This window comes from Glandiceps talaboti, chromosome 9 (genome assembly GCF_964340395.1).
Source record: "Glandiceps talaboti chromosome 9, keGlaTala1.1, whole genome shotgun sequence".
Lineage (NCBI taxonomy): Eukaryota > Metazoa > Hemichordata > Enteropneusta > Spengelidae > Glandiceps > Glandiceps talaboti.
The window spans coordinates 2,187,075-2,197,106 of record NC_135557.1 but is presented as its reverse complement, the minus strand read 5'-3'; the positions used below and the strand labels follow the sequence as shown (position 1 = coordinate 2,197,106).

The window sequence follows — 10,032 nt, the reverse complement described above, 5'->3', positions numbered from 1 at the left end:
CCCTTCTACTGGCTATTACTGGGTGGTTTGGTTTTATTCTTGTAGCCACAGACTATGATGCCCTTCTACTGGCTATTAGTGGGTGGTTTGGTTTTATTCTTGTAGCCACAGGCTATGATGCCCTTCTACTGGCTATTAGTGGGTGGTTTGGTTTTATTCTTGTAGCCACAGGCTATGATGACCTTCTACTGGCTATTAGTTGGTGGTTTGGTTTTATTCTTGTAGCCACAGGCTATGATGCCCTTCTACTGGCTATTACTGGGTGGCGTCACAAAATTCACTGAAATTGGTAATGCTATAATATAATAACACCTATAGCAGTAAGTTTACCAAATTATACCATACAGATTCCGACACAAATACATATATCAGCAATTATAGCAGTAAGTCTACCAAATTCTACCACACAGATTCCGACACAAATACATATATTAGCAATTATAGCAGTAAGTCTACCGAATTATACCACACAGATTCAGAGACAAATACAGATATTAACACTTATAGCAGTAAGTTTACCAAATTATACCATACAGATTCCGAGACAAATACATATATTAACACTTATAGCAGTAAGTTTACCAAATTGTACCACACAGATTCCGAGACAAATACATATATTAACACTTACAGCAGTAAGTTTACCGAATTATACCACACAGACCCCGAGACAAATACATATATTAACAGTTATAGCAGTAAGTTTACCAAATTATACCACACAGATTCCGAGACAAATACATATATTAACACTTATAGCAGTAAGTTTACCGAATTATACCATTGAGATTTAAAGACAAATGCATATATTAACACTTACAGCAGTAAGTTTACGGAATTATACCACCCCGATTCCGAGACAAAAACATATATTAACACTTATAGCAGTAAGTTTACCAAATTATACCACACAGATTCCGAAACAAATACATATATTAGCACTTATAGCAGTAAGTTTACCAAATTATACCACACAGATTAAGAAAAAAATACATATATTAGCACTTATAGCAGTAAGTTTACCAAATTATACCACACAGATTCCGAGACAAATACATATATTAACACTTATAGCAGTAAGTATACCAAATTATACCACACAGATTCCGAGACAAATACATATATTAGCACTTATAGCAGTAGGTTTACCGAATTATACCATATAGATTCCTAGACAAATACATATATTCGAGATCGAATTCATGTACACATCACATCATATCACGTCACTCAGAAACTTTACATAACTTGGCAAAAATGTCACTTCTTTAACTTCTTTAATTATTTTCAGATGTTGTAAAATGGATTAAAAATACAGGTCAATTGAAAACTAACGGACAATATCAGTGGAGGAGAGATTGTTTGAGTTGTAAGGACTTGACAAAGAGCTGACTAATACTTTGGGCTGTACTGCAATATTTACGTTATCATGTATCTGTTTCTTCATTCAGTATTTGCCGGCATCACCTGTGGCAACAAAAAGAATACTGTCAATTACTTGTAAGAAAAAAGAAAATCGATTTTACAAAAAATCACTAACGTTTGTTTGTGAAGCTCAAATTGTTACACACTTAGGGATATTGTCGTATCATAATTATAATAATATGCAAATTGACACGCACTTATACTGATACACTGTATACGTTGCATTACAAATAGTGTAGTCAGATAAAGAATTTATATGTGAAAACACGACATACATACACACAAACACATACATACATACATACATACATACATACATACATACATACATACATACATACATACATACATACATACATACATACATACATTAAATTACTTGGGTATCGAAATGTATAAAATAATCATTAATACTTACGTTTTGTTTAGAATCTCATTTTTGGGAAGGATCCTCTTTCTGTGAATAAAATGAAAACGTATTATGACGTACAGTTCCTTGATGACGTATTATGACGTACAGTTCCTTGATGACGTATTTGACTATATTGTGTTGACTGACATTAGTATGTTAGTAACTTCTACTCTATTAGCTTTCAATTCAAGTGAATATAATAGTTTCTATTGTGTCATTAGTCCACGTTATGTTGACCAATCTGTGTTTACGTTTGTTATCCAAATGTTTCCGAACCTCGAACCCAAACACAATTTAGCATATACACACCGTTGCTGTAGTAGTTCTAGTGGTCACCAAGTATTGAAAGTCACGGTACATAATTTTGATGAGATGGTATTGAAAGGAATCTCAAAGAATCCAAGAACAGTATATATTTTATGACCCCATTCTACTCATTTTTTTAAAAATGAAACAAAACAAATTTAGGACGATCTCAACCGTCGATAATGCTTATTACCTTCGATATCTCTGGTTTCATCCTGTAGGAAGAAAAAAAGAAGAAGCGATGTAAATATAAGTATTTCTTTCTTTTAATAAAGGATATGTTTATCAAATTAAGGTATTGATTTAATCAGCAAACGAGTTTCCCGTTTAGTCTTTCATTATCATGTGTTCACGTCTACCGAACCATATGTTGTGTTCATAACAAAATAATATGACAATAGTAAATAAAACATTATACGAATGTGACACCAAATATATGTCTTGCTTTCAATTTCAACCTTTTATTGACATATATCAGATGAACGCTAAAATACACTCACTCTTGCTCCGAGTCTGTGGCGGCGTTTTTCTGTAAAAAAAATATTGATGTTTTAACTGTGAAATCATGTCAAAACAAGTTATGTAAAGGATTACCTAAAGAGACCAAAAACTCAATAAAAGACTAATTTTTAATTTTCTCTTACCCATTTCGTCCTTGGCAAATGATGAACAAAGACAAATAGAGACTATTTAGAAAATAATTTTATGATAAAATAAATTGGGTACATTGTGTATTATATCTATGTTAATTGAAAATATTTTGAGAAAATGAAATCGACCAGAGCCGAGACAATAAATAATTTTGAAAAAAAAACTAGTAGGCAAAATACCATTTTATCGAGTCTATACTTATAATAATTTTTGATACAAATTACTTTGGTGAGTTAGTTTGAGGACGTGTCATTTAGAAATATCAAGCTACCTAACGAAGCTTTGAGGATTACTATCAAATTATCTGTGTGAAAAGTCTGTGTGAAAAGTCTGTGTCGAAATTATAATTTAGTCACTAATTAAAGATATACTTCTTTAGATAATGAATTAAATGATTATTACTCACTCTAGCTCCAAGTCTGTGGCGACGTTTTTCTAAGAATGAAAAATGTCAAAAATTTAAGTTTTCAAGTTTGTGTATTTATGTAAAAGGTGAAGGTATTTTTGTAACATTGTGTCTTTCAGTATATAAGTGTCTCTGTGTGTGTAGTTGTGTTAACAACAAGTTTTTTTCTTTCTTTTTTTCTCTCTGAAGTGACTTCAATGGGAATCTGACAGTTGTGAAGTAAAACTCTTACCGACATCGTCATCCTAAAACAAAAAGACAGAAATTTACATTACGTTTTGAAGTAAAATTACAATATAGATAACATGACGAGTCATGAACAAAAACAACACAAGACAGAAAAATGTAAAAAAGTCACTTCAAGAAGTCTTAATATTGCATTTACAATTTAGAGTTAACCATAATATACTTACTCTAGCACCTAGTCTGTGACGACGTTTTTCTGTAAGGAAATGAACATCAGGGATATGGGTCAATTGCTGCTGAAGTGATATTGATATTATAGTGATATTGTTACTACAGTGATATTGTTACTATAGTGAAAGAGGACAATTATAATAAAACGATTCTTATTCAAAAACATATTTGATAAACTAAGAACAGAAACTTACCAATGTCATCGTTCAATTCTTCCTGAAATGGAGAAAAGAAATGTTTGAAAAGATTAATTATCTATAAAATCACTAAATGTTTCTAGCGATATAAACCATATTGATAAATATCGTAATAAAACTATTCTAATTCGTTGTTTATAAGCCGCGCTTAGAGTTTATGGTTACAATACCATCATTGTCATTTCAAGTACGATATCAAATATCAGATGACTTCATCAACGGAAATGGAGTTGAACTCACCCTGGCTCCTAATCTGTGGCGGCGTTTTTCTGTAAAGAAAAATGTTATTTTAATTATATTTAATTTGATGGAATGTAAATAGAGTGCTTATCTAAATTAATTATTTTATTTTATTTTATTTAGAATAATACAATAAAGTCATCTTACCAATATCGTCATTCAGTTCGTCCTGAAAACAAGGAGACAAAATGGGAATAAATTATTTATATGTTCGAGGTAGTCAGATTACGTCATTGAAATGACATGACGTCATTATTACAGGTTATCACTTTGACATTATATTCCAATGGAGATTACAACATGTATATGAATTGATATTTCAATAGTCAAATTAAGACATGCCGTGAGTTGTGTTTGTCCTCATGGAAAGGGAAAGAGTAATGATGTAGTAATTGTGGTAGTCTGATTACTAAAGTATACTAAACAATCTCTGGTACTTAATTTTAAAATTACTTTAATTTATTTTACACGTATTTTTCGTAAATAACCAAGTAATACAGTGAAGTGAAATAATGTACTCACTCTTGCTCCAAGTCTATGGCGACGTTTTTCTGTTAACGAAATAGAATAACTACACTTAGAGAAATACCTAAGATAATTGTAATATAGATATTTTGTAATTGGAAATATCATGAAACTATAAAGATATCTGACTTTTACTTACCAATATCATCGTTCATCATGTCATCCTAGAACAAAACAAAGAGATTACAAATTAGAAAATATAAACAGAGAATTTAAAAGTGAGAAAATAAAGAAATCAATGGCCATGCAGTTAGAAAATGTTTGTTCCTTTTATAATTAGATATATATAATTGAATAATATGAACATTGGTTATAGTATTATTGATTTGAACGAAAGTAAAACTGTACACTCACTCTAGCTCCCAGTCTGTGACGACGCTTTTCTGTAAAGAAAGGGTCTGTGATGTCAATTATAGCAATTCATTGCCGCAAAAAAAAATGTGAAATGAAATTGACTTTAATTGATAAATTCTGGATGATTAAAAGCTATAGTGTTTAATCTTACCAACTTCATCATTCATCATTTCATCCTAGAATAAAAACACAGAAAATGAAGTTTGTTTGGAAAGTGAAAAGATCAAGAATGCAATGGTCGAGTAGGGTTTTTTATGATTCAATTATTATAAATTCAAATAAATAAGTCTTTCGGTGTATGCAACGAATCCACACACAGTTCGATAGCAACACGATTATTGATCTGAACTAAGGTGTCACCTCTCATTACTTTCTATAAGGAGAAGTTATCACAGTATATGGTTTGAATATGATACTATTAATAATGTAATTATCATACGATCCATGTGAACGTTTGACGTATTAACCAATCATATTGTGTCATTTATAGCTATCAATCACGTGGTTGTCACACTATTGCTTATTTGTTAGGAGACGACGGTATATACTTACTCTAGCTCCGAGTCTATGGCGACGTTTTTCTATGAAGTGGAAAGGAGATATTTTGTTATCTTTGGTACGGTGTGTATATTTCAATAATCAGAAAACATAAAAACATCATTTATCTGTGAAAATATTTGATTTACTACTTATATTAGTTTGTTATCTTACCAATATCATCATTCATTTCTTCATCCTACAAAGTAGAAGAGAGAACAATAGTATGATTTATCTTTTTAGGGATAATACTGTAAATATATCAAGAAACTGAGAAATCAGTACGAAATCACAAATACTTGAACAACGTAATAGTCTCATTAAAGTAAACATCGTTAAAACAATTCGTGTAAACAAATGTGCACTCACTCTAGCTCCGAGTCTATGGCGGCGCTTTTCTAGGATAAAATAGAAAACAAACATGGTGTAGAGATTGTTTGTAATTCCACAAAAGCAGAAGGATTTTTACACAAAGTGCATTCATCTATTGCAAGTTGTCAAACGTAAAAATGAAATTAAAGACGTTTTCTTCTGGAAAAGAAAGATGATGAATTATTAACCATACGTCCCACTAATAGAAGTGTATATTCTTATTCAGCATTCATACTTACCAATGTCGTCTTCAAGATAATCCTGCAACAAACAATAAAATGAGGGAAATTCAGCTTTGCGATAATACAATGAAAGAAATACAAAAATGATAATGATATAATGAGTAAAGATAATGATATAATGTCAAAATTTATCGGTTATAATTAACGCTTTGTGGCTGAAGGTCTGCCAATTTGACTGTTTTTAAACAATACATACATACATACATACATACATACATACATGCATACATGCATATATACAAAACTTAAACCTAATGTCACTTGAAAACTTTATTACTGTCTGGTTAACTATCATATTAACAAAATGCAATAAACTTACCCTAGCTCCTAATCTGTGACGTCGCTTTTCTAAAAATGACAAGATAATCAAAGTATCAATGATGTTTTCATCGACTACTTCTAATATTGGCATACGTAATATTTTTCTGCATGTGACTCAGTTTGTCTGTTTTGTTTTGTATTGGGGGGAGGGGTATATATATCCATATTCAATTAAATCTGTATTCTAATTATCTAAATTATACATTACGTGCTGTTGGTAGAAATGAAGTTTGGTATATAGGTATTCATAACAGTTTTGAATAGATTAGTATCTGTGTACTAACATGTAGATGGATTCTTTAAAATGTCAACAAGTACACTAACAACATTAGACACTCAATTAAATCATATGACGTCACTAACATTCAAATAGACCAGTTTAATCATTGCTTTGTATACAAAGTATTTCACACCAATGTCAAATGACCGTATAAGGAATGGTTTACAATGGGCAGATAATCTATATTGATGGGTGTATATTATGTTTTCTTGTTTTTCTGTAGTGGGGTGCTGGTGTACACGATGCTCTCTTTGTAGCCGCTGGTTTTTAGTGCATTTTGGTATAGTGGGGCTGCCTGGTTGAAGATGTGTACGTCGGATGACATGTAACAACCCGCCAACACCTACTTGTCCGCATCCAATACCTCACACAATAACAACCAACACCTTCACACACACACCACCAACCCACCAACACATAGACAATAGTGATGATATTTCCATTGTCTGCACTCTATATATACAGCACACCCAGAGAGTAGAAACCAGTTGTCTGATGATCGCACGATGCGTGAAACTCCAAGATACAACCAAGAAAGAGTTCCAGAACTACCAAAACTATATATGTATATATATATATATATATATATATATATATATATATATATATATATATATATATATATATATATATATATATATATATATATATATATATATATATAAAACGTAATATACACCCATCAATATAGATTGTCTGCCCATTGTAAACCATTAAGGTCATTTGATATTGGTATATATATATATATATATATATATATATATATATATATATATATATATATATATATATATATATATATATATATATATATATATATACTCGGTGAGTATCAATCTGCTAAGACAGTGCTCTATACCGCAGTGGCAGAGCGTAATAGTTTTGGTAGTACTGGAACTCTTTCTTGGGTGTAACTCGGAGTTTCACGCATATTGCGATCATCAGACAAGATACAACCAAGAAAGAGTTCCAGAACTACCAAAACTATATATGTATATATATATATATATATATATATATATATATATATATATATATATATAAAACGTAATATACACCCATCAATATAGATTGTCTGCCCATTGTAAACCATTAAGGTCATTTGATATTGGTATATATATATATATATATATATATATATATATATATATATATATATATATATATATATATATATATATATATATATATATATATATATATATATATATATATATATAAACTCGGTGAGTATCAATCTGCTAAGACAGTGCTCTATACCGCAGTGGCAGAGCGTAATAGTTTTATATATATATATATATTAAATAATTAAATAAATAAATAAATAAATACATTTATGGTATAATTGTCTAGCAATACATTCGGATTGCTAGTAGACGGACGGACCAAATGTTGTATAGTAATGTAAATAATCTATTTCGTGTAGATCAAAATGCCAGCATAGCATTGTACTTCTTACAGTGATTCACATTTAGAGCATAAAGTCACACAAAACTCTGCCCATCAACTCTGAAACATGTATATCTTCAGATGCAGATGATTACAATACCTCTGCAACATACTTGTGAAAGTAAGTAACGCACTTTTGGGGAAACGAATAGCGTTTAATTACTAGTAAAATAACTAGAAAATGTTGAGACCTTTGATAATTACCACATAAAGTTCAAAACTATCAAAATCTTACCTATATCTGCTTCCTTTATACGCATTAGGAAAGAAAAGTATCAATTTGAATTAATTGGTGACTAAATATCAACTGTAAATTCGTTCGGAATATTAGGAACATTTTAAAGCTACTTATCTAAACTGGCTTTTTAAATTCAATCGAAGTATCTACAAGGTTTTTCTTGTAAATAATTTAAGATTTCACTTGTAACTCTTTTGTCCTTTGTATAACAGTTGAACATTATCATTTCAATTCATTAATTTACTAATTGAAGTCGTCATTAAAAAGAAAATACTACAAATGTGTCCTCTCTGTGCAAAAGTTAGTATTAATCTTCTCAAGTCTGATCTTAATGGCTTCTTGTTCGTACTGTCGTTTGTAAAAAACCACCATGTGTTATTTCTGTCCCAAACCATTAATACATGTACATGCAGCTGACAGGTTAGACAAGTGAAAACTACTGGTGTAATGTATTGTTAGAACATCACTGGTCAATTTTTTATAGATTACATCTGGTATTTTAAGTATTTCATTGTTGGTATATTTAAAAGATATATCACAATTACTACAATGACATTATATTGTGGTTGCTAAGTGATGAACAACTAAGATAGAAGGCATTTGAAAGAGGAATACTTTCATCGACGGGAATAGAAAGTCGTGTTATCAATTACAATAAGATGACTTTCACAACAATAAAATAAATTGAGATGTCATACAGAGGCTCTCAATCTTCATTTACCTACAAATACAACCCTGATATAAACTAATACCAAGGGTAAATATCTCATTAATACTTTATGGATTATGTTATTTTTTTAAATTATAAACATTTTACTCTGTTGCTCTTCCTAATGACAGTTTATACTTTGAAATGTTTATTTTAGAGAGTAATTGATTAAGTCGTCCATAATTTTAATTATCTCTCATTAAGTTTATAGTAATGAATATTATCTTACAATTCGTCAGAGAATGTATTAATTTAGTCAACATTCATCAACATTTATAAACATTCTTTGACTTTGTACTCTGGCCTAGATTGTAAGTTAACATTGCCCTTGAACTACAAAGAATTAGTTAACTGTCCACCTCAATGTAAGGTATCACATGCAGTTTACATGTCAACGGTTTTTTATCTAAGCTTACAATATTTGCTTATTGTACGTGCTGAGGACACTTTACAAAAGGTATTAATTTGTAATGATAAATTCATCAAATATCATTTCTAACACGAAAATAGCCATAAGCAAAATAACCAAGCATCAGTTATTGCATACACTGATAAAGTGGTTAGCTTAATGTTTGGTACGTATCAAATGATAACCTTTATAATTGAGCAAGATGTCAGCATTATCTAAACAATTGATGTCTTTCTAATTTGAACTGAATTGTAAGCATTGCTTCTTAAATTTCTAATACATTTTACATTTTTCTATTTATCAAACCGTAACGTATGTTAACATATAACTTTATTTTATCTGCTTACAACCATGTTACCAACTGTAGAGTGGACATTTAGCACCAGACCTTATGATAATTTCTTGACAAATATCTAATCAAGTATTAAATGTTGTATGAGTCTACATCTGCTAGAAATGTTGTCAGTCATTAACTGTTACTTTTAAGCACTTCATATTGTACCTACTAGAGTACTTTTATTAGCATTCACATAGCAAAGATT

General features: G+C 30.3%; 1 long non-coding RNA gene across 1 annotated transcript; it reads right to left on the bottom strand.

Moving 5' to 3' along the window:
• Positions 1-1,318: 1,318 nt before the first annotated feature.
• On the bottom strand, positions 1,319-2,673 carry LOC144439660 (uncharacterized). The gene is made up of 4 exons (XR_013481128.1): positions 2,644-2,673; positions 2,337-2,358; positions 1,844-1,882; positions 1,319-1,467 (listed from the first exon to the last, which is right to left on the bottom strand). It is a non-coding gene; the product is annotated as an uncharacterized LOC144439660 (long non-coding RNA).
• Between the last annotated feature and the right edge of the window lie 7,359 nt (positions 2,674-10,032).